The 25,707-nt window shown below is 36.5% G+C and overlaps 1 protein-coding gene across 1 annotated transcript in view; it reads left to right on the top strand.

Annotated features, from left to right (window-relative positions):
* Positions 1-25,707, top strand: part of LOC308199620 (uncharacterized protein) — a 372,210-nt gene that overhangs the window by 113,843 nt on the left and 232,660 nt on the right. Inside the window, exons 12-19 of the mRNA XM_080604046.1 lie at positions 151-7,755; positions 8,805-8,926; positions 10,820-10,961; positions 19,495-19,615; positions 22,303-22,472; positions 23,581-23,741; positions 23,981-24,019; positions 24,791-24,887. The gene's annotated coding sequence lies outside the window, so the exon portion shown is untranslated. The remainder of the gene's footprint in view (positions 1-150; positions 7,756-8,804; positions 8,927-10,819; positions 10,962-19,494; positions 19,616-22,302; positions 22,473-23,580; positions 23,742-23,980; positions 24,020-24,790; positions 24,888-25,707) is intronic.

Genomic DNA, 25,707 nt, shown 5'->3' on the forward strand with positions numbered 1-25,707 from the left:
TTCAGCAATCACCTCTCATTTAAATAAATTGAAAAGATCACATGATTCATTTGTGTGGAGGAATTAAGAGTGATGTTAATTATTAAGTTATTGTGGTTATGGGAATCGAGTTAGTCTCTGTTATCCTAAAACAAGTCTCTTTCATTCTAGCCAAACAGCAAGATAATTTAGTTGTTGCCAAATCAAAAATCACTCTCGTGAATGGAGATCTTATCTGGGATGCTTCAGATTAAAACAGCACAGTGCCTTTCTCCAACTGACTTATGAAGGATTATTCACAGCCAATTTTTGATCAACTTCATGAGTTGGTTCCTTGCTCTATGTCCATAATGATATGATATATGGATAATATCCATACAATCACAGTTGCTTAAACTGATAGTTTATTTATTGAGTTTCAGTTAGGATTTGCATGCAGTTTGATTTGCATGCAGGTTAGTTTACCTCCTGTATGGTCATTTATACTTCATCTGGTTGGTAACTGTAGTAGCAAAATTTTCTTTCCTTTTCCCAGCTCAAAATCATGATAAATATGGTAACAAGCCTTATTACTTGAAAGATGCTTGAGCCTCTGAGTAAGTAAAGCTGTTATCTGGCCCTTATGATCTGCCTTATTTTTTTTTCTTTGCTATAGAAACAGAAGTCAAATGGGGAAAGCAGAATAAATGTGAGGTTCCCTTTTCCCATTAATATCCAGGAGGACTTGGATGTTTTAACCGCTCTGTGTGGCTTTGAAAGTAACACCCAAACAGCTTCTTAATTCAAATTGGGTAATGAAACATTATAATCAGTGCCTTTCTTGTTGCATCAGAGATGAATGTGTTTTGTGTTCATAGACAACAGAATAACTTTCAAAAACAAGGAAAAAAAAGGTTACTTATTTTTCTGTCCTGCTTGGTGACCTTTGCTATCACTGAAACCTCTGAAGTAGTAGGGTAGAGAAAATGAAATCCAGGCCTAGCGTGGCTAATATTGAAATCCAGGCCTAGTGTGGCTAATATTCAAAACAACAGCAAAAGATAATTTTTTCTTTCTTCTTTTCTTTATGCTAAGGCTGTTTTTTGAGTTGATATTGTGAAATCAGTCTGGCTAGTTGTGAATGATGTATGAGAGAGAAAATCCCTGCCCAGAGCCCAAATAAACGGATACTTTGATAAGACCACTGTGGTTGTGCTATGCTGTGCTATTTGCTGTGTCCTTTGTACACAGGCATGCCATTAACTTTCAAGCTAGAAAAAAAGACCTGTCATGAGTGGCTATATTAAAAAAGAAACAGAAAAGCCAAAAAGAAAAGCAGGCTTTTAAAATATTTTGAATAATTTTCTTTTAATCACTCCTCTGAAAAAGTTTTTTTTTTTTTTTTTTTTTTTAGGAAAAGGTCTTGATAGTTTGATATTTTTGTTTGTTTGAATTGCACAGGTACACATGTAAATAGTCATGCCATCAAAAGTAACTATTACTAAAGTTTGTTGAGTAATTTCCTATATTTCCCATCAAGAAGATTTTTTTTGTACTCCTTTTGTTTTTCATATGTTTTAAAGAGATTCAACAAAAATTACATTTTATAAACAAGACTGCATTAACATTGAAGCAGCTTTAGGCATTCTTGCCTAAAACACACACACACAAAATGCAATTTTTGCTTTGGAAAACCATATCTCTAACTCAAGTGTATTTTTAAGGTCAGAATTAAGTTTTCTTATATATAAAAAAAAAAAGGCAAGAAATGTTGAGAACTCAAGCAATTTTAATGCTCTGCTGCCATAAGTTAATATTTTCCTTTAGAATTTCTGTAAGTTACCATGTGTCTGTCGTTGTGTCCAAAGAAATAGGAAGGAATGAAGTGATAAGATGTCTTGACAAGTGCAGAATAAAAAGATACAGTGGGATGAGGAAAAAAAAATGTAGTCATACTGCTCTTTTCTGGGATACTGCAGACATGAAATGCTTAGTCTGATGTGTTTGTGCTGTAACACTGCCTAGAAACCTTAATCATGGATGTGGATCCTGCTGGGCAGGGTGTTCTCCAAACAGTGAAAGATGATGATCCTGCTCAACAAGCAAGTAGGAAGTGAGTAATGTAGATACGACTGAAATTCAGAATCTCAACAGAGTTTATTCCATCTCCCTTAGTACTTCTCTCTAAAAAACAGAAGTATTTGAAGAGTCACTCACACTACTTGTTTTATTTTAACTATGATTCTGTTTAGGACCCTAATCTTCTGAAGGAGAAATAACTAGGAAAATATATCAAAATATTATCCAAAATTGAACATTTAAAAAAAAAAAAAAAGTAGTCAAGGCAGAGTTTTCCTCATTTTAGATATGAATTTGACTTGCAATAACTTTAAATAAACCTACTCAATACTCAGTTTTTATATTTTGCTATATAAAGTAGTATTTCAACATAGAAAATTTCAGTTTTTTTAAGGATTCATAGCTTGCTGACACTCACATATACCCATGATCTGTAATGAAGGTCAAATAAAATGACCTTCAGCAGGTCAGCTGGAAAGAAACCAAGACAAATGGAAGACATTTCCTGTAGGAGTATAAGCAGTGACACTTATAATTATGCTCCATCATTTTTGGTGAAGCAAAATAAAGTTAAAGCAATGAAACAGTTTATGTCCAGTGTAAGCCAATCACAGCTTTGGATTCTGCAGCTGTGAACAACCTAATCTAAAAGTCATTCATTGGTCATAGTAAAATGTAAATGTATACATCAGCAAAATTCGTGGATTGCTACATATTACAAGCATTGAAATGTCTATTTTGAAATTCTTTGCATAGATGTATACTGGCCTTTTGTAGATGTTAGTTATTCACACCTTCTGTCAATGTAATTGTGCCTTACTTTTTTTTTTCTTTCCTGCATTCTTATCCAGTTCAATAGATCATGAAGGTTAAAGCAACCTTAAGCTACATCTCAGAATTCTTTCTAGTACACAACTGAACATTAATAAAAATAAAAATAAAATCATCATTTCAAAAAGTAGCAACATTCATGTTACTGTTAAAACAGATGCAACATGAATTTATTTAGTTATCAAGACTGCTCCTATTAAAGCCTAATTCATTTCTTCACAATGCAGAAAGATAGAGAAGTACACTTTTCTCAAGGTTACAACTACTTCTAATTCGTTCCAGGTTTGTGAATTGAAACAAGGTACGCTTGCACATTCAGTGATTGATCACAATTTGTTAGAACAAGATATAATTCCCCATCCATTCTTTGATTCTGATTTATAAATGGGTTACGTAGTATCATATGTACATACAGTTCTGATATTTTAAAAGAATTTAATATGTATGCTTTAAAGGCGACTTCTTTTCTTAACCATGCCTGAGTCTTACATGCTGGCTTGTATAAATGATTTCTTCAGATATCATGTTGCTCACACATTAAAAGTAATTTTTACAGCAAACATTTAGGAAAGAAAATTACTTATCATAATGACAGGGAGCACAGCTATGAAAAATTGAATGAAATTAGGAAATAAAAATGGTGCTTAGGTTGTGTATCAGACAAACCTTCTTCAGGATGAGAGAAAGTGGAAGAGGACACATTGCCTGATGTATTGGAAAGTAGACTGTTTCCTAAGGGAAGGTTTGTGCAACTATTCTTACTGTAGCTAAGGATGCTTCATTTTTCATATCAGTCAGGAACAGTCTCTCCATGCTGATTATGATTGTATAATTATTTTATTGTTTAATAGCTTTGTATTTATTGCATCATCTCTGTCCCAGAACACACACAGAATATCATAATAGGACTCTGCTTCTTTACAGTGCCTTGGATTACATTGAATTTACAGGATGGGAATGTGTAGATGTTGTCTCACATTCCTTCTTTGAATGGCAGTACTGCCTAAGCACTGAATAAGCAGGGCTGATGGAGTTCACCTTTATAGACCTTCCTTTTTGACTAAGTGGTTGTGTGTATTTGTGATAAACAATTAAAGAAGCTTTGCTCCAAGTGTTTCAATGTGCAATAATAGGTGGTGAAGGTGGAGGGATTGGAAAATGACAATGCGTTTATCATGTAATGAGAAAGCCTGTGTGGTTCAAGAGGAGGAGATAATTGTTCCTTTTCTTTCAGCTATTATTCAAGTCAAATGCAGCAAGGGATGTTGGTTCAAGAAAAGCTGCCTCCCTTTCTTTAGGTAGAACAGAGAAATTAAACAGAAGTAGAGAACAAAGCCAGAAATACTAAATATGAATACGCTAATGAGCACTAGCTTACAGAGTTATATGTAGAGTATTTGCTCTCCACAAGTTTCAGGTTTTTTATTAATTATTTTGAGAGCTTAACCATACCTAGAACGTGAAGTTAATATTTTTCATATGTAACCAAAAATATAGTTTTTTTTTTTAATTGTTCCTGATCCAACATTTTGACTTGATATGGAAAGACAAACCTATGGCATTTCACATTTCAGGCATGTTTTGAATAAAGGTTTTAGAAGATTCCTTCATAATGAATTTAATTCTGATTTTAAGCACAATCAATTTGGATCTATTAATTCCAATATTTAATTACACAATTGTTATATAATCCAAGTTATAATTCATCTCCTGCTTTGTGCGTTTCTACTGTGTGTCCTTGTGAAGAGATGGGGGTAAGTTTACCCTGCCAGCTCTGACTGCATCTGTATAGAAGAAACTGGTGGGAGTGACTTCTTACCATGATGAACCATGGTGTGGATGCTGATGAGAAAGTGAGAGATTTGCTCCTCATCTGCAGTGGAGGTTCTGGGTCAGAATCAGCTCTGGAAGAGGGAGGAAGACCACTGCAGCTAGTGCAATTACCTTTTCTTATGGCAAACTCTTTAATCTTTTGCTTTATTTATTTATTTTTAATTTCTGTATAAAAATACATTGGAAATTAAGGCAGGAAAGTGCTTTGAGAGCATTGCTAGTTTCCACTCAGTAACTTTTGATCTGGTGTAGCAAAGAAAGACGGGTTTGTTGGGGTTTTGTGTGGTGATAAAGTCTGCTCAACAATGAATGACAGCAGTGCAAATACCTCAACTGCCAACACTCAAAGGTGTGAAAACGAGCAATTTTCATGTTCCCACGTACTGTCGCTGAAATACATATATATTTGCAAAAACCACTAATATTTGAATGTGTTCTATTGATGAAAAGAAATCGTTTTATATTTAGGAAGTGTATGATACTTTTTGAAATGAAAATGTTAGTTCTCAGAGTTGCGAGTCTTTTCCAATATTGAGGCAGATTCCGTTGCTGCCTGAAACTGGGTAATTCATTTCTGCAGCAACATCGAGACCCAGAGTTTGCCATGACCTTCTCTTGTTCTGTCTCGGCGTAACAGTATGTTTCATCTGCTGTTCCTGGGTGTCTCTCAGAGAAGCTGAAGAGGCCTTGCTTTGCTTACACGTGCACGTGCACGGTGATGTTCTCCAAGCTGAAGGTATGGGTAGGCCAGCTGTACTGACTCAACTGCCATTCCTATTGTTCTGAGGCCCTTCATGTTCTTTGAGAAGCTAGAAGATATTTGCAGCTATTATCCTCGGTGCTCGCTTCCTGGCTTTTCCTCATCATCATGTAAAGGGAAATTTCTTGTTTCGTGCAAAGATTTTGATAAATTCCTGTAACTTCAGGAAACGAGAGAGGACACCTGTATTTGAAATCCTTATGTTTTATTTCTTTCTTGGTGAAGCTGATGTACTTCCAGGATTGCTTGCTGCCCATATTCCCTCAGATGGAAAAAAAAAAAAGGGGGGGGGGGGGGGGGGGGAAGGGCATTTCCTATAAAACACATGAGCTTTTCTCAAATATTTTTGTGCAATGCAATTTCTATGGTATATGTTTAGGAAGTCAGGGTTACACATTGATTCACTTCTGAGCCATACAGACATGAATACTTTGTGGATTTAGCCCAAACACAGGAACAAGTACACGTAGCACAATTTTATATTTGCATGTGAGATCTCTGAAAGATTTCAGTTGGAACTGGTGACTCCATGCACAAAGGCAGCTGAAGGACATTTCTTCATTCAGGGAATTCACCAGTGGAAAAACAGCAGAGTGTAGAGATGGGACAAGAAAAAAAGCGTGCAAGCAAGTCTAATGATGCGCTAGCACAGCTTTATTATTTACAGGGTTTGTTATTAATGGCTTGGGGAGAATATTTATTAAATTAAAATATTTTAGAGTTTATATTATTATGTTTCCTTTGAGTGTGTTTTCTAAATAAACACACACAAAACTGAAAACTCCAGTATGACAGCTAGATAAGAAAGACCTTTTCTGTCCCCAAATACCCTTTAATTTGATAACAGTAAAATAATAAATCTCTCTTACTACCACCAGTCACACTTAAATCACTGGGAGCACTTTATTAAAAGGAAAGACTACAACAAAGTAAATTCAAGGCAGCAGAATTTAAGTCAGATCTTGTGGGAATGGACTACTGTTCTTTCCTTCAGTCTGTGATTAATTTTTAAATAAATGAAACTACACAGGCATGAGACCTTAGAGGCTTCTGATTTTATAGTTTCTGAAATGATCAGATTAAGTAGTAAGACAGAAGGTTTCCCAAGATCCACTTTTGAAAACTATTGTAAATATTGCAGTTTGTTTGCCACTAGAAACTTCTGATACCATGGACAAATGCTGTGATGTATATTTTATTCTAGGCTATTATTGGGGCTGATGTGATGCAAGTAATCTGAACCAGGGAGCATCCTTTAAGTGTGCACTGTGGAGTGAATTCAGGGTGCAGTAGTGGTGTTGTTGGCAGCTATATGCAGCAACTATATAGCCTGTTTACTACATACCCACATCTCTGCTCCTTTGCTCGAATAAGAGGACAGCTAATCAACAGATTCAACTCGAATTCAGAATAACCTTTGCTTTTCTACTGTTTTATGGCATATGGCAGACAAAAGAAAACTTGAAACTGGCTCATACTGCCTTACAGTTCAACATCTAGCTGTTGCACAGTTTAGTAGGAGGTATTTGTCATGACCTGACAGACAGTAATACTGGTAGCACCTATTAGGATGGTTTTATGTATTCAATTTTGGGGGGCAGCTGAAGCTTTGATTTAAACTCAAAGTCAGGTCTTTGAAATTGCTATCCCAGCACTATAAATTTAGAAAATAGAGTCTATAATCCTCAAACCAGCAGATGTTTACTGTATCTGATGAGAGTCTATGGTGCACAGGCTGGAACAGAATATATAAAATACCTTAAGTGGCTTAGGTAATTGTGCCAAATCTCATTTGATTAATATAGTTCATCTCACCATTACTTGGCTTACACTTTTGGCCTATTCTCAACAAACGAAAGTCTCAATAGCAACTAATTTTAGTGTACATGGAACATCTCCTGACAGTGGGTTCATAACAACCTATTGAAGCTTAATTTACATTCATGTTTTAAAATGCTTATGAAATCTGAAGACCTGAAGTTATCATAGTAGACTCTTCCCAGAAAACAATTATTGTACATCACTAATTCAATCATATTTTTTAAAATTCTGATACAAATACATTAAGTAAAATTGAGCAAAGCTTTTTGATTTATTGCAGTTGCCAACTGTCTGTGATATTTTTCATCCTTAATCGTCGCTGCATGAAATCAGGAATAGCATGTAACTGATCTGCTAAATGAGTCAAAGTGGTACTGTGCTCCTGGACACTAGATGAAAGCAGTGTTATGTGACAGAGCTGATCTATTTTAGCAGATTTTCTGCGTGGATTAAGACTATAAATCTGTTATATGGTATGTTTTGTTCTGTTCAATATGCTTTGCATCTAGACTGTATTATTCAGCAGGCTTTCTATCACAGATGGTATCTGATTCATTCAGCCTAATGTGGTTTGTAGCCATTTGGCTATCTACTAAGTATAGATTTTTTAAAAATATTATAATTTGTCATTTTATGGGATTAATTAGATTCAGACAATTTTTCTATTGAATTATGTGATGGCTTTGTGTAACTGTGATAAGAACTGAGTTGGCTCAATATTAAGAAAATTTAAATATCTACCCCTTAGGCGGTAGAAACAATACAAACTTCTAAGGGCTCCCTACATGGATTTTGTGCTTTAGACATCTGCTCTGATAGCAGCAAAGCCTGGATAACTGATTAATACTGTATCAAGGCTTTGGAAACTTTTTGCTTAGAGTAGAGTACTTCTGACAATGAACCCGCTAATCTGTTTGCTGTGTTGGAGATAGTAGGACAATCTGGAAAAAGGAGCATTCTCATACCCCAACCCACCGAAAACCAAGATTGTGCTACTTGAGAAGCTACTTATAAAAACCTGCCTTTTTAATTTTATTTTTATTTATTTATTTATTTATTTTTGAATGTCCTAGGATGCTTTGAATGAGGCAAAATATGTAACAAAATAGTTCCACCATGTGCAGGCTGTGAGTTAGCATCTCTGGTGTCTTCAGCAGGAATAATGGCTTCTAAATTTCTCATCTTACCATATACTAAGTATTTTAGATAAATCTCCCTGTGCGTTAGTTATTTTACTAACAGATCATTCAGGCTGTTGACAGATGGGCAGTTGTGTATTGAAAATGGGAGGCATTGACCCATATATCACATGGGATCACAGTAACATCGCTGGTAGTTACTTGCATAACTCAGGAAAATGGGATTGTCAAACTGCAGTCTGTTGATAAGGTTGCAACAGGTTGTGCATAAAACCTTAATAAAAATGAAAAGTTGAATTAAAAAAAGAAAAGTGTATCCTGAAGTAGTGTTTGAAATAAGAAATAGTGCTATCAAACTGGATATATTTCTATTGCTCTTCTAGGCAGCACCTGAGAACTTATACAACGAAGGCACCATCTGTCAGAGCATCATCTCTGTTTGCAGGTTGTAGGTTTGTCTCCAAACCACCTCACTGATGTCCACCGTGTGTCCCACGTGAATGTTGTGAGTATGTCACCTACCTCATCAGCTGCCATGGCAATAGCATAGCTGCTGGGCCAAATTTTAATAAATAATGAAAAAATTGAGAAAACTTGGGTTGGTTAATAGGCATGTTTAGTTGTGTTTGAGGCACATGGTAATGTAAGCATACACATGAGAGTTGGTTTTATCGAGGTTAAATCTGGGGTGACCAATCAAATGTACCCTGAACTCTGACATACATTCTGATCAGGTGGACACGGCCTGGTGTCCAGCTGCCTCTTGGTAAATAAATCCACTAAATACAAATGGTGGACTGCAGAGTTTCTGGATGTACACGTTCTGCTGGATTGTCAGTAGGGAAAGGGTGTCTTAGGGGGAGGGCCGTGTGAGTGGGGGCACCCAGTAGAGGGAAATGCTTGGATGCGGCTAACAGTGACATTGCAAACAGGCTGGAGCTATGCACCAAAATGCAGCTCAGAGGCAGCAAAATCAAAGCAGTGAAGTTATCAGTGACTTATAATTAAAAAAAAAAAAAAGGAAAAAAAAGAAAGAAAAGAAAATATGATCTATGTGATATAAGCCCTTATTATGTTTACCCATAACTTTTAAATACTATCAGAGAATATACAAACTATGCAGGCTATTCACTGGGGCACAAAATTTCTTTTCTGCCAGCATTCGATGAGTGACAAATCAAATCCAAGGATCTCCAGTTGAGAAAATGATATGCCATCTGCTCGCCATTCATTTGTGAAGCGTTTTCATACTGAGAATGGGAGAGATGCGAGTCAAATGATTATGATGCCATGGACAGAGAAATACTCATGTGTATTCTTATCCTTTTAGGAAATCACAAGGAAAGCATCATACTTCGAATTTCTTGTAAATGTATAGATTTCAGATTCTGAAATGAAGTATTTTCATTTAAGGTGGTGAAACTTAAAAGGAAAAAAAGTGCTATTTTTCTTCCTTGCAAAGCCTCACAAGTTAATCAGCTAGATTCTTCTAATGAGTCTTGAATTATTTGCCATTGACCAGCAGCATGCTGGCGTTGACAGCAAAGGACTGATTGCCTAAAAGAGAAGCAAACAGATGAGTCAAGGGAATTAGGTTAAATGTAGACTGCTAATGAAAGGGACAATCTCTTTCCTCCTCCCCATGGCTCTTCCTTGAAGCATCTCTGGAGACAACTTCCGGAGCAGCAAAAATTGAGCCAGTATAATGAAGAAGAGTGATTTTGTAGAAATCATTAATATGCAGTAGGAAAAACTACAAAATGCTTACTGTAAAGCTGTTGATTCTAGTGCCATAAATTACAGTTGTGGAAATTAATGCATTTGCCTTTGTTCAGGCTTGGTAAGTACTGTGAAGCATTAGCAATAATTCCATGGTTGTTACATTTGAAATTGTATTATAGTTGTGATTTTGTTCCATTCTATAACGTGTCCAAAACCGTAACAGACACCAGCTTTTGGCATTAGTTTTGAAGGATTAAGTCTTATTCCTATTGGATTTGAACTAAATTAGGTAAAGTGTTTCTGAACTCCTGGTAAATCCCAGCATAATTTTTATATATATATATATATATATATATATATATATATATACACACACACACACGTACATATATATATATATATATAAATTTAAGCCTAGTGTGAAGGATTTATTTAGGATGCTATTGCTGTAGTTTACCATCCCCTATAATTGCAATTAATAATGTAACTACAATCAAAATGAATCTGAAATAGGAATATTGTCAAGAAACAATGACTCTGAAGAACACTGTACATTGTGGAAAATCATGTTAGCATGAGATTGTGTTGAAGAGTTTTGTCTGTCTCATTTTTAACATTGGGTTTGGCTAGAACTAGAAGATACAAGACTGGTTAAAATAATGCTCTTCTTTTTCAGAAAGTAAAGTAACCAAGAGACTGGGCAGCCCACGTCAGGGCTGCCAACTCCAGCAATGAACCAAATTTAGAAGCTGTTATATGAAGAATCTACAAGACATTAAATTTAAATGGTTTCCCTGCATAAATACCTCCTAAACTAGGTATGTGTATAGTTTGCTGAATTGTTTTTATGATACATTTGCTGTGACTTTCTTGTGTTCTACAGAAATAGCCTTTTTTTTTTTTTTTAAGGAAGGTTTTTGTTCAGTGATTACTACAGCCCTTGACTCCAAAGAGCACAAATTGCTAAGTCCAAGTGTGTCTGTGGAAATCATGATTGATAGACAAGGGAATAAACTTGAGCCTCCACCCGCAGTACAGGGATAACAGCTAGTCGTGAGAAGTGAATTGTTTGGTTTTGGAGACAGGAAGGGTGCAGTATGTCAAGAGGAACAGCTAGCTTGTTTTTCCTAATTTTTATGAATGTTTTCCATGCCGATGTGTTTGAATATAGCTGTTGGATTTTGGTGAATTATTGAAGTCTTAAATACTGAATTCAAGAGAAAAGATAACTTGCGTTAATAAGGAATTATGAAATAGAAAATGTGTCCATGAAAAAGTCAACAGTAATGGAAAGCTGCTCCACCTTTAGATAACAGACTTGGCCAGGTGATAGAGAACTAGAGAAAACAAACTCTTGATCAAAACAGCACCTCTCCGAGTAAAATAATAATCAAAATTTGTGTAGGCTGTCAAAAGAGAAAGAGAACATGACACATCCTTCTCTTGTTCCCCTTAGTGTCATGGTTCAACTGGGTATCTTTCCAAACTTCTATTGGCATTATCTTGGGGCTTTTATGAGTTACCGTAAGTTAGAGGAGATATTTAATTATTGTCAATTTGCTACAAAATATGAAATGAAAGCTAATTCTCAAGCTCTCTTTGTAATTTGTATTTTATTTATTTTTTCTTCTAAACAAGCAAATAATTTGTTCTACATAGATTTATGAATTGATTACAGCTAGTAAATGTTTCACTGGGTAAATTCTTTAGCAAATAGGTTTTTGGCAGTATTTGACCTGCTGTCCAGCTAGTTCAATAATACATAAGAGTAAAATCTTTCTTACTATTAATCCCATACCATAGCATCTCATTTGCTTGTTGTAACTGCCCTATGCATAAAATATTTGAAGTAGGTAAGATTGTTACATATGAAAGCAAATGTGAATACAGACTTGTTACCTATATCTTTCTATGCACTGCTTCTAGGGTAGTTGCTCTGTTTGTCAGACACAAGATCTGTCTTGCAAAACTCAGTAAGAAAAATATCAGCTACACAGTTGTCCTGAAAACAACTTTCAGACAGGAGCTGTTGCGGAGGATTTTGCATTGTGAGGGGAAAATCACTGTAGACAGATGCAGTGAAATAAAACCCCTAGAAACCCCTAAAAAGCCATTTAACTACATCAAGATATTCAGTCAGTACACACTGTAAAAACCTCAAAGGGAATTAGGTGTCATGTAATATTTTGTGCTCCTGAGTAAGGCAGGAATCTACCAAAATATTATTTTCACCTTTCTGATGGCACAGAAAGCTCCACACAGAGCAATGTGTAAAACCTGATTTAGATAAAATACTTGATATTTCAATTCTGACTCTCTTCCAATAAGCTTCTGTCTAAACTATAGTTCTGTAGTCCTTCTGTACGTGTATACGTGTGTGCACGTGCATACATTACATGTAGAACAGGTGACGTAACTCAAGTCTAAACTGAAAAGCGTAAGGTAGACAAATCTGCCTTTGGCTAATGACTGGTAATTATTTTAAACTTGCTGTATGAATTGCAGAGTCGTGTTACACATCATTTTAAAACTCATGCTTTCAAATAGTATTCAATTCATAACAAAATTATTTTGTGTTAAAGTAGCCATGTAGTGCATGTACAGAATAATCTAGGTCTTGCAAAGTGTTTACTGACAAACTAGGAATAATGTGAAGTATGTCCTCAGTTTCACAGATTCTTTTGGCTTTATTGCTAGAAATCTGATGCTGGCAGTGCGGCAACACCTGCAAAAAAGAAGTCTTTGTAAGACAAATGCTGATAAATTCTGTTTGACAGTGCAATATGAGATAGGAAAGGGAACAGTCTCACTTCCTCTGGCAACAATAACCAAGCATGGCACCTGCCAGAGAATCGTGGCACTGTTTAAAATAAATAAATAAATAAATAAAAAATGGAGAGAGAGTACAAGATGAAATACTTTCTCTGAGTAAAAGGCTATATATGAATTCTTCAGTAGAGAGCTGTATCGGGAACAGTCTCATTCCAGATTTCCATTACAGCTTAATGCACATAGCTGGATGGGAATTCAGAATAAACCAGAGCTTGCAGGTCACAGGCTTCAGTCCCTTAAGAGGACTAGAGTACTGTTAGTTCTGCAGGGAAGGAAGGGGGAGAGCGACTATGTCTGGGTGTTGGACAAAGGGAGACGAGCAAAGAACTAAAGTGTGACACTTTACAAATGCCAGCCCTGTCATTTTGATGGTGACGATAAATACCATGCCCAGGGCTGAGCCTTCTCTGAGACCCTCCCAAGAGGAAGGAGCTACTGGGTTGAGCAAGAACACTAAAAAAGTAAGATGGACCTGGCTATTATTAGCAAGAGAGGATCAAAACAAGACCTGAGCTCCTTCCAAGTGTATATTTCTGGTGGGAAGGGAAGGATGGGAGAGGAAGAGGGGTGCAGGGGCTGTCAACATGGGGCCGTTTGAGAGAGGGAATTAGCAGAAAGTAGTGGAAACAAATTGTTGGAGGAGGAAAAAAAGAATCTAAGAATGTGAGAATGTGAGAGCCTTAAACAGCAATTTCTGCAGGAAAATGCAGCCAGCTGAGAGGGCTGGACAGGCACCAGTGCAGGACCACACCAATGGATGGACAGAACTGGCCAGCAGATTCACTCTTGTGCATACAACACCCACACAAAATGTCTGAAGGAACAGAAGAAGGATTGCTGTAAGCAGTTTTAATTGATCTGAACCATTTTTACATTTTTAAATGCATGTATCAACAAGGCTAAGAATATTTTCATCAGGAAAGCTTATTTTCTATTACTATAAAATTAGAGCTGAGATCTAACTTTCATCTCCAGATGTTACGTGTTTCTTTTGTGTCACTATAACACCAATCAGAATGTCGAGGGAATTTTATAGGATTTATTAAAATGTCATGTTCCACCACAGATCAGGCCTTTGGCATTTGGGGAGGATGTCATGTGGAAATCTCTCCCTGTGAGCCTCCTGTACCACTCTCCCACCCTTAAATGAATCTCTCATAGACAGAGGAGATGCTGCCGCCCGAAATATTTAGCAGTGAGGTGAATTTCAGAGCTATGCAAAGAGAAGGAAGCAGAGAGCTGGACCGTGGAGTTCAAACCGTGATTATAGAGCCCTAGCAGGCATAAACAGTGGGATGGGAATATGCTGACAACCTTGAAAGAAAAGACTTTGCTTTTATGAGGTCAGATGAAGCCATGCTGCTCTTTATGGGTTTGAATGATCTAAGGGAGGTTTTTGGAAGAGCATAGATTGCCTTGTGGTGTTCATTATCCCTTGATCTGCACAAAATGTTCCTGTTCGTATCAGGGACAATTTCCTTGGCAGGTTCCTCGCCCGTGGTATTTGTCGGGTGTCCCAAGGGGGCTCCTGGGCGGCTGAGCCCCTTGGCTGGCTGCTTCAGCTTCTGCCAAGACCTGGGAGCTGCCGAGGGTGCAACAACCTCGTTTGGTACTGATGCTGCTGTTATGGGTGTTGTTTGAGACCTGGGAGGTCCTTGCAAGTCTCCTGATTTGATTTTTATGGTAATCTTTTCTAAATGATAATTTACGTGAGTAGTTCTTTATCCGTGCCAGTAACAAAGCGTTGGCACCACACGCTCCTCTACTACACTTGCCCAGAGAGATCAGACTCGGAGTGGTTTCCTGGGGAAACCATGGAGACAATTTATAGTTTCCAAATTTGTGCGAGAAGTGTTTTGCCCTCAAGTGCAATGCATTCATTATTAAAAATGAACTGCGAAGGTTCTGCTTACATGGAAACATTTGTTTTTGTGTCACAAAAAAAATGTAATTCCCAGGCTTATTTTTGTGCTTTAAAATAATCTGGGAGACAAATTGGTGTCCTATATAGTCAAAACTACAAACTTGCTGTCTTTTCTGTCAGAGGAGATATCATCATGGCTTTTTAAAAGTCAGCAGAAGTTCTGATGTTCTAAATCTCCTTCTGCACTCCCAGGTAACTTTAAAAATGATCCTTGTATTATGTAGCATCTCATTCTTAATTTTAGCTCATAAATGAACTTTTGGGAAAGGTCTACAAATTTGGTTCAGCTGTTTTTTTTACTATCTTCAGAATATGGAGAATACATTCCATTTTATATTTGAAAGAGGTTATTTTAGGGACTCGAATGACTCAAAAATGGGCAGTTTTTAAACTATCTAGGTTGTACTATATTTAGACCATTTTCTTGCAGGTGAATGACTGTGACAGATTTGAAACTAAAAATAGTTGCATAATAACTATCATAATACAAAAATTATAACAGGACCCTGACACAGATCTTTCTGGCCACTGATAGTGCCGTATGTCTGTAAATGCAGAGGGAGAAGTTTCAAAGGACTAATGCCAGGTCCCACTGGCTTTAAGCTCCATGGACATAGAAAGTGCTCATGGCAGTAAAAGGGCAGTAAATTGTGTGCGAGGAAACCTTGCTGTTATGTGTGCCTGATGACCCTACCCAACAGCAGCTTTTATGCAGAATCAGGGCGATTGGAAGACAACCACGATATCTCAGGTTGTTTCAGTGTGCTGCCCAGATGAAAACTTTTCTGCTTCCTCTGAGCTATTGCTTCATCCTTTGAGATGTTGTTTAGCCCGAATCCTATCCTGATATTTTTTTTCTTTGCACATTTATTGAAAATAAATATATAAATAAATTGTATGTAGGTAAATTACCCATACAAACTAAAAGCCTCATCAACAAAAATATATATATTTTTTTGACTTGTAATCAGTGACACCTGCCTGTTGCTATTAGATACAGCTTTTTCAGGGAATCTGACCTACGAGCTGCCAGAGGCTAGAAGACTATTATATGAAAGCTTCATGATAAGGTTATTTTCCATTTTTTCATTGGTATCTATTAGCCACTTGGCTAGATAGCCTATTCCATTTGAGACATTACCACTTTTGTCTTGTAATAGGATCCCTTTTTATGGTCTGTTTTTTTTTTAATGAGCAGCCATTAAATTTGATTCTGTATAATTTTAGCACATTTATATATATGCAAATATATACATGTATATGAAATTTTACTATAAGAAATGAAATGTGAAATTGCATTGTACAGACAAACATGGCCCATTTTTGTAAGGAAAATATTGCTTTACACTATGAAGAGCATTTATTTCTCAAAATGTAACAAATTCTCCTCTCATTTCCAAAAGAGGAATAAGGTAAGTGGGCAAAATATGATGGGGCCTTCCAGTAATGAGATTGTTTTCCTCTTCCACTCAGGCCTATTAGCTTTAAACCCTACAGTGCACCTCTCCAATTGCCAGTTTGATTGAATAATGCAAAATTTGATACAAGCACTCTACATTGCTTAATGTCCTTCTTTCATTTCTAATTCCTGAAGATGAGAGGTGCCTTGTTTATCACCAAGTGTATTGCCCATTTAACCCTGTAAGGAACAACTGGATGAAATATCTGGAGCGTGTGCACACAGGAAAAAAAAAAAATTCTCCATATGCTAGGCTTTCTATAAAAACTACTGGCATACCTTGCAATATATCTCCTGCACCCAGATGGCAGTAACATGCTCTTTATAATTGAGGACAGTACTTTGGCTCATAGGTTCAACATTTCCACATATATTTATTATGATTATGCAAACTACAGGGGAAAAAAATAAAAAAAAAAAAATCCACAAACTAATAATTGTAAGACAGCTTAATGATCTTGTAAAGGCTCAGCTAAATACAGTTGTATATTCCCCTACTTCAAAAAGTCTGTACAGAAGTACAGAAGTAGAATAGTTTATTTATTTATTGAGGAATTCCCTCATGTTTGGGGCTGTAATCTATCCTTATGGGATTTAGGTTCAATTATCTGCTTTTGAGCAGGATTTCTTACACCATCTTAAGTAATTTAGCTCATATCCACAGTAGGCTCATGTCTATTTAGTTTTGGAGATCTCAATCTTAATGGACAGTATAGGTGCCAGGGAAGGACAAATGTATTGTCAAGCCTTAGAGGTGCTGTGTATCTACTGAATATCATTTGTGTAAGCAGTATCCTGGCATACGGGAGGTGTTTAAGTAGTTTCTAGTGGAAATCTGAAGTTCTCTGTTAACTATGTTATTTAATACCTGGGAGAAGAAACTTGCAAGCATAAGAAAAAAAGAGAGTTGTCTACTAATAACAAAAATAAAGAAGAGGTTGTATTTCATCTCTTGCCCATATTTTTCTACTGAGCGGTAGCAGTGAGATGGCTATAGCCTTGCCTTGAGCATAGGCGATGATTTATCCCTCAGCTGTACTGAGGTCTTGTGCCCAGACACTGCAAGAAAGCCTGGGACCCGGCAGAGGAGTGCCAGGAGCTGCACGGATACATAGCCGTCTGGATTTGCCTTGGGCAAATGTACGACTCCTGCTTAAACTGCAGGAAAACTCCTTGCTATTGGGCAAGGTAATGCATTCTTTGGTTTACAAAACAATCTCCACTTTCCCTGGTGAAATTTTGAAACAATCAATTGCGATGGATTGAAACAAGAGAATTGTGCATTTCCATGGGGCTGGGTGTTGGATATAGGATCCTCTAATGGTATTATGTGCACATAAATTCTCTGAAGATAAAAAGAACCTGAGTTGTCTGCTTTGGGAGCCAATTTGACTCTGAGCCCAATATCATGTTGACCAACCCTTTAAAATTCAGCTGTGTTTGTGTATTTTAATCCATTTTCAGAGCATAAAGTAACGATTGTGTTCCCTGCTGGGGACTGTGATTTACAATGGTTGTTTTAGGTAACCGAATGCTATAGCTGCTTAAAGAAAAACATGTATTGTGCCAGTTCAGTGCAATACTTCTCAAATTTAAATGTAGGATCTTCTTCTTCATAGATTCAGCACTATAAACCCACAAACATTACTTTTAAAAAAAATCCAAATATTACTACTTGAATATGCACTTTCCCAACAGGAGCATCATGGAGATTCAGGAAGAATTTGGACAAGGTAGTTAGAAGCTTTAAAAGGATGTGTAAGATGGGTAAAAAGATCAAATAAGACTTTTTTTTTTTTTTTTCCCTTGACTATTATGGACAATTTGTAACAAAAACACAACACAATATTTCTAGCAAGAAATAAAGTAATATGGGTGTTAGGAACATGGGCTTAGAAACCCATATCAGAAATCTACCTCCTGCTACCATGCTGTGATTCATGGCTCAGCTAGTCAATCCTAGGTGTTATGGGGAAGGGGTGAAATGGCTTTTTTCCTCTGACAGTGTCTTTAAGGCACGAAGAGACCCTCTGAGACAGGGCAGCAGGATGCCTTCCTCCCCTTCACCACTGAAGTGGGTGTGGTAATGCAGCTTTCTCCTTGCCTCAGCACCTTCTTATATACTATCTCATGGTATAATAACTGTGTCTGTTTAGCATTCATATTTTATTTATGCTTCTACCTTTATCTACTAAATTTCTCATCTCACTGTATAATTTTTTTAGGGTTTATTAGTATAAGTGTCAAGGAGACAGGCAAGGGGCCTATGATGTCTGAGTCTTAGTTTTCCTTTTTGCATCTGAACTCCTGCAAGAACTATTTTTTCTGGTATGCACCGTTGCACTAATTAGTTCACCTGATAAAGGTTTAAAAGTTTCAAGGCCACTATTGGAAAAAAAAAATAAAAGGCAACAAGCATAAGTAACAAAGGCATATTTGGAAAGCAGCACTGAGATGATCAATCATTGATGACAAATCCAAATTTTCATGTTAGGATGTGCAAAAGCACATTGTAGACATCTGTTCTGTGTGCAAAACGAATAGCAAACACTTATTTTCTCAGCTCTTTTCAAATGAGTAATCTGCTAGAAATTGAGCAGAATTACATGGAATATAGTCATTTTAGTATACATAATCTGGAAAAGAATAGATCTCTAAACAGATGAATTCATAAATTATGTATTTTTGACATTTAGATACATCACAGGGACCCTATAAATCAGCCTCTCTCTGAAGTTATAGTGCATGAAAAATACTTTCAGACCTTGATCATATTATGAGACCAACATCTCTTGCATTATGCCACTGAAAATCGCACTGCAAAACTTCCACGTGCCACACTGCCCTTAACATCATTTAACTTTCAACAGTGTTTCAGGCTTGCACTTATCTACCCAACGTGCTGCTACGTCATTAAAGCATTTTACTGTTCTTTTTTTAAACAAGCATTCCTTGTTAGGTCTCCTATTTTTAGTCCTTTAAGCTCTGTGTGTATGCTCAGAGTAGTCGGAATAGCTCTTTCTATATAACTTGTAGAATAGTTTCTATATAAACATATAGGTAATGTTTTATCTATATATTTTCATACTGATGTAGAGATATGAAACATTTATGTAGCTGTTGCTGTTATACACAGGTATGATGGCGAGATGAGCACTATAGCTCCCAGGAGGGTCGGTCAGGGAGCATCTGGTGAGGCGCTCAGCTGCCACGTGCAGGATCCAGCCCGTCTTTGAGGCTTCGTGTCCGTACAAAAGGCAAGTCTGGTCCTGGAGATGGTTTCAACTGGTTCAGGATTTTCTACAGTTTTCATTAAAGGTCTGAGTGCAGTGGGGATTTGATTTCCTTTTCTGCAGCCATCTGTAAGACTTGTGAGAACAGCTGCTCTTAGAGCGGGTGCCAACTCCTAGATTTCCTAGGAGAGAAGCTAACAAGGTTTACGGAGGTCTGTCTTTTAGATCAACCAAGGCTGTCATTGGATATTGCTGGTTTTGCTTTATTAAACAGATACTAAATTTATTTAAAATTAGTAAACACCTGGAACAGAGTAACATTCTCAAAAAATTTCTGTGTAGAGACTGGAAATTGCCACAGTGAGGAACCTTTATTGGATGAATGTGTGGTAAAGACAGTTTCTGATCATATTTTTAATAGCTTATTCATAATTTCATCCATGGAAGCAAAAGCAGAAGCAAACTGAATACACCAAAATAGGTAAATATAAACCATATTCAAAACTGGTCTAAAATGAATAGAAAGCATGAGTATATTATATTACGTGATAAAATCTAATACAGACATTCAGATAATGAAATTACCTGTTGAGAAGTTATTCAGGCAAATTCCAATGGGCCTGTGTATTTGAACAATTTAACAAATCCTAGAGTTTAATTTCCAGTGTTGACTTGCTGCTTAAGAACAGGGCAGTCTTATGTGAATATGGCTTGACCCATCATCTGATGTTCCTCACAGTCATTTAAGGTCTCTGTCCATTAAATGGTGCTGACTCTTTTGTTTTGTTTATTTTTTTTAAAAGACATTTTCTCTCAAAGTGCTTTGCTTTATGATGCTATTTATTCACTTGTTTATTCATTTATTCATTATTCTGTTTGTCCACTTTTATTGAGGCAAGCTTTTTTGATGGTTCTCTCCAATTTAGATATTATTCCAGTCGTCTACCAGCTTTGAGTTGTAATTGTTATTAGTGCTTCAGGTCACAACCAGGTAACTGAGGTTATCCATTTCCACTAAGTACAGCGCTCCAAACTGTAGAGTTCAAACATGAAACTGTAAAAATGCATTCTTTATCTTCAAAGTGTGTCGATTCAAGTGACGTAAGATGGCATTTTGCATAGCGAGCTTCTAGACTGTTTGTTACTCATTTAAGAGAGTCCACTTACTTTCACCATAGCCAGACCCAGTTATAGAGATCTCATTAACTCTGATGGCAGCTCAAATTTTCATTGTTTCCTGTTTAAGTAGTAGCAAACAATAAATTTATCAATTTGCTATCATAGTAATTCACCAAATTGTCATATAATTTTATTAGTTTGTACCAAAGGTACTGTACTGCAAAGAAAATGTATTAAAATTTGACATTTAATCTCTGTCTTACAAGACGTATATAGATGATAAACATTCATGAACATTCTATTTTAATCATTATTCTCAGCTAGCCTAGACAAATATTTCCATGAGTACCGTAGCTGAAATGCAAATACCAGAAAAAAATAATAAAAAAAAATTAATAGTCTCTCTGGGGTTCATAACCCAATTAGTTAGGGCTTGGAACTCAAAAGACCTTACTATTGAAATATGTTAGTTTCCATAACAGAAATCATACAAAGCTGGAGGTCTGTATCAAATTACTTATATTTGGATTATGAAATAGACATTACAAAGAGAGTTTCTGTATATTTTTTCCCATTCTTTTTGGACATTAAGGCTAATTTTCTCTCATCATTCACTTCTAAAATTATCTTAGAAATAGTTGTAACAACTCTCTTTTTGATACTGAAAGTTGCCTAGAGGCTTGGAAATGATTCAGTGGAGGCAGTTTCCCAAAAGAAAAGAAGCATTTTTCAAATAGAATTTAAAGGTCAAACTGTTTCAGAAATATTTTAGCTATTAGTAGAGATGCTTAAAAGCTTGAAGGAAAAATCTGAACTTGTCATTCCCAGTTTACAGTTGTACTACAGTTCATTTCATTTTAAGATGGCCTGACTTTCATTAATCTTATATTCTATAGAAGGCTTGAAGAAATACTGCAACCAAATAAGTTAACCTACCTATAGTCTTGAATTTGAGAGGAGTTCCATGTGTTTTTGCATTCCAAACAAGGGACTGTTTGAACACTGGTTTATATGGTGAGAACATTTAAACAAATAAATATGAGATCAAAATAAAGTTTCGGCAAAAAATAGGTTCTATGCCAATGTAAGAATCTGCCAGTGCCACGTCCTGTGAAATATAAGATCATTGTTTTTCATAATTTGTAACGAATTCAGCAGAGCACTAATTACACAGGTGTGAAGAGCCTGAACATATACTTTTCTGCAGCTGGTGTTCTGTAACTCCATTTTCTCTAGAGACATTTGAAATTATGCTGTTCTTGAGGTTGAATTAGAAGCCCTCTGGGGATTACAGACACATTGTCTGAGAGTAAATGAGAAGATAGCAAGGGCTTCTTCTCCGCAAGCAATAGTCTAAGGCAGTGGCAAATAGACTGTCAAAGTTCGCTGGGCTGTGGTTAAGAGGAATTAATTTCTTAAGAGATAATACCTAAAAAGTAATGCAAATAAACAATTAATTGAAGAAAAAAAAATCATTTACCTGTAACTAGAATTATGTCTGCTTCAGTGAGCCTGAACAACTCCTTTTGTTGTTAATGCCTACTAACTAATTTAGTTGCTAATACCTGCTAATTCCATTTTTATCAGCACAGAAGAAAACCCAAAGCCCATCACAAAAATGCTGCCGATAGCCAAATAAACTCCCTTATTACACAATATCAGTGCGAACTAAGAAGTACCTTCCCGGCAGAGGGGCTCAGCAGCAGTTGCAGCTGGGGAGCTGGTGAGTCTGGCTCGGCACCGGAGAGCTTGTGTGCAAGTGGTGAGTGTGCAACCCCATGCTGTCACTAAGCCACTCCACTGGACTGGACTATGACTGCAAAAACGGAGGACTTTTTTTGCAGCGTCCTTGCTGTCATGTAGTCGGGTGACGGATGCTTGCCTCCTAGTGGCTTGGATTAGGGTAATTGATTGAAAAAATCTGATTAGTTCATGAAGTCAAAACTCTGTATCCATATCAACCTCACCTTCGGCAATTGTAGAACTGTTTTCTCTGCCTTTACAAAGTCACTACAGAGCCAAGCCTTCTAAATCAGCAACTTATTCTTCTGCTCTCTTCTGTTTTTTGAAGTATAGTATGCAACTAAAGTGAATCTTGGAAAGGGATGAACAGACTATGGGACTCTCATAATTTTATTGTATATTTCAATTGTGGGTGTATTTTTTTCTCCCCTCCCCAGAGAAGCATGCAGCCTGTATATTGACAAGACCTGGATAGGTTCTGCTGACCAAGATTCTGCTGACTTTCCTGTGAATACTAAGACGCAGATATTCATTTCACACTTTCTGTATTCAATTCATTGATTTTCTTTATCACGTTGCAAGAAAATGCAATTACCTGCCAAAAGCATGCATCTGGGAGTGTTTTCAGATGATCCAATGTTATCTTCTTTCTATTTTTGTCTGCTAATGCTGGGCATTAAAAACAAAGCTGGCTCTTTTCAAAGGCAGTGCCTATATTCCCTATCCACACGTACACAGCCACAGTTTTAAGATCATAAAGGTGTGGTATGATCATGTCCCAGTTTTGCTTGAGTTTTATCGTCTTTGTACAAATTCCTTTGGCATTTCCACAGCTGGGCAAGCTCCACTCTTCTCAAACTGAGGCAAAACACAACCTTGGCTAGGCTTGAGCTTCTTGAGTTGCTTCTTGCAGCAAAACATGAAAAGTGTGCTTGCAAAGGTGGCTTGGCAGAAAGAATCATTTCCAAAATATACCATGACTTTTATAGAGGAAGGCTTGAGACCAGTATGGCCACTGAGCTACTGAGATTAACAGGGTTGTGGATATAAACCTCCAAATTATTGTCATGAAAGGGACAGAGTGTTTTGGCTGAAATTACTTTTCATAATTTTTTTTCCTTCTGTAGATGATTCCTCTGTAATATATTCGGTGCTAGTTATTGGCAAGAAGCAAAAGATGTGAAGTGGGAGTTTAAAGAAGAAAAACATCATGAAGATACCAGGTCTTTCCTGACTTTTCCACATCATGCCATTTTATTCAAACAGACCATGGTCCGACTTCTAAAAAGTAAGTTTCTCTCAAGTCAGATAAAGCAGCTCTGTTTATAGTCTGGATCCATAAATCTGAAAGGAATTGTGTGTTAATATCTATCTATATGAGTAATACAACACGATATTAACACTGAACAGTATTATGCAAAGATAATTACTGACCCAAGCCTTTAGCTCGATCTTAACACATTTATGAATATTTGTCTTTGCAATTACTGTTTGTCTCCAATCATTATAATTTTATTTCTTATTCAGCTGGCAGACTATGACCTTAGAAAAGATACTTGCCATTAGGTACTCATCTTTTTGTGTTTTAAATATGTAATACAAGTTTAAAATATATCTTGTTAATCCTCGCACTCATGAGTATAGATTTTTTTCTATGAAAGATATGTAATTTCCCTTGTCTGAGAGTACAGGAATAAGAGATAAGAAGGGGACTGAACATTATTTAGACAGTTCTGTGGCACTCAGCAAATTATCACATTTTCTTCATTCCATATAATCAGAAATGAAAGTGTACACAGTTTGCTAATAGTTAAGTAGTGGAAGTTATAATAATTTCTTTGAAAGTTTGACTTGTAACAAAAGGACTTAGTGTCAGATAAACACCCTGTCATGAGACATATAAAGTCTTTTTTTCCTGAATACTAAGGCTGAGGAAGCAAAATTGCACAATAAAACTCCTACAGTCAATAAGCAATAAGTAACCTGTCAAACATAAGTAAAAGTGGAAAAAATTAGGCAATGTTGGCATCTACAAAGATCTACTGGAGCAACAAGGCACAACAGCAAGAAAATTAATGCCAACACCTCTTATAGAAATTACCAGCCTCTTCAGTTCAGTTTCTCGGAAGTAAATGTCAACTGAGTCAAAGACAGCAAACACCTCTGTAGCTTGAATATTAAAATGACTTTGTAGGCAAATGCCTCGAGCATAAAAAGTAAGGTGCTAGGCTTAAAAATGAATATAATTGAGGAAAGCATTAATGAATAATAGCTGAGTGGCAGTATGTAAGTTTAGGACACCTTTATGCTTATGTGAACATATTGTTCTCATTCTAGGCAAATTGCTAGCTGACAGCTGGCTCCACCTCTACTATAAATTATTGGACTCAAGAGCAAGCTGGAAATCCACCGCAGGATCATCAGGCACAGTGGAGTTAGTTTGTATTTACACTCTGGTAACCAAGCTGGGGATTGGGTTTCCAGCATTAAGGAGTCTTACATAAAGCAAGATTTGCTTTTCATTAAGTTCCATGTTGACAGACATAAATCCTCACTATAAGTCCTTTCTAATTTATATTTTGTTAGGATAGGCCAGTACGCACAAAATTTTTCCTAATTCATCTGCTGCATTGTAAGGCTTTTATTGTGCTTTAAAATTATTCCAGTATTTTGATCTGTGTTGTCAGGCTTCATCCTCCACTGGTCTTTTTCCCTAGAAAATGTAGGTGACAAATATTCACAAACACTAGTTAGATCTGTGCCAAAGGGAAAGTTCAAAACAATAAAGCTCTAGCCAGAAAGCTATATAGTGGGTGAACTGTTTGTTCACAATTCCTATGCCTCTTTTCCATCTCAGGCCTACTCAAACCTTCCTGTTAGTTTTGTGGTTTTCTTTTTTTTGTTTGTTTGTTGGTGAGTTTAATCCTTTTTTTTCTTTTTTTTTTTTTTTCCCTCCACATTCTGTTTATATTGCTGGATGAAACCAAGAGGGAAAAGGGTATAGCAGCACCCTCTTTATTCACTCTCATCAAGAGAAACAATCTGTCTTTTTTTAATTTTTTATTTTCTGGAAATCAAAGGCAGAGGAGTTAAGAGGAAAAACTAAGTATTTTAAAACTTCCAGAAGGTGAAAAACAGGACCTAGTTGTGCATTCCCTGTAAGAAGGGATAAAAGCCTTCCTTTCTCATGACAAAATTCTAGATGCCTTAAAATCTACTAATGTGATAAATTTCATGACTAGTTTAGGTGCTTT

This window comes from Anser brachyrhynchus, assembly GCF_964034855.1.
Source record: "Anser brachyrhynchus genome assembly, chromosome: 9".
In the NCBI taxonomy this organism is placed as follows: Eukaryota; Metazoa; Chordata; class Aves; order Anseriformes; family Anatidae; genus Anser; species Anser brachyrhynchus.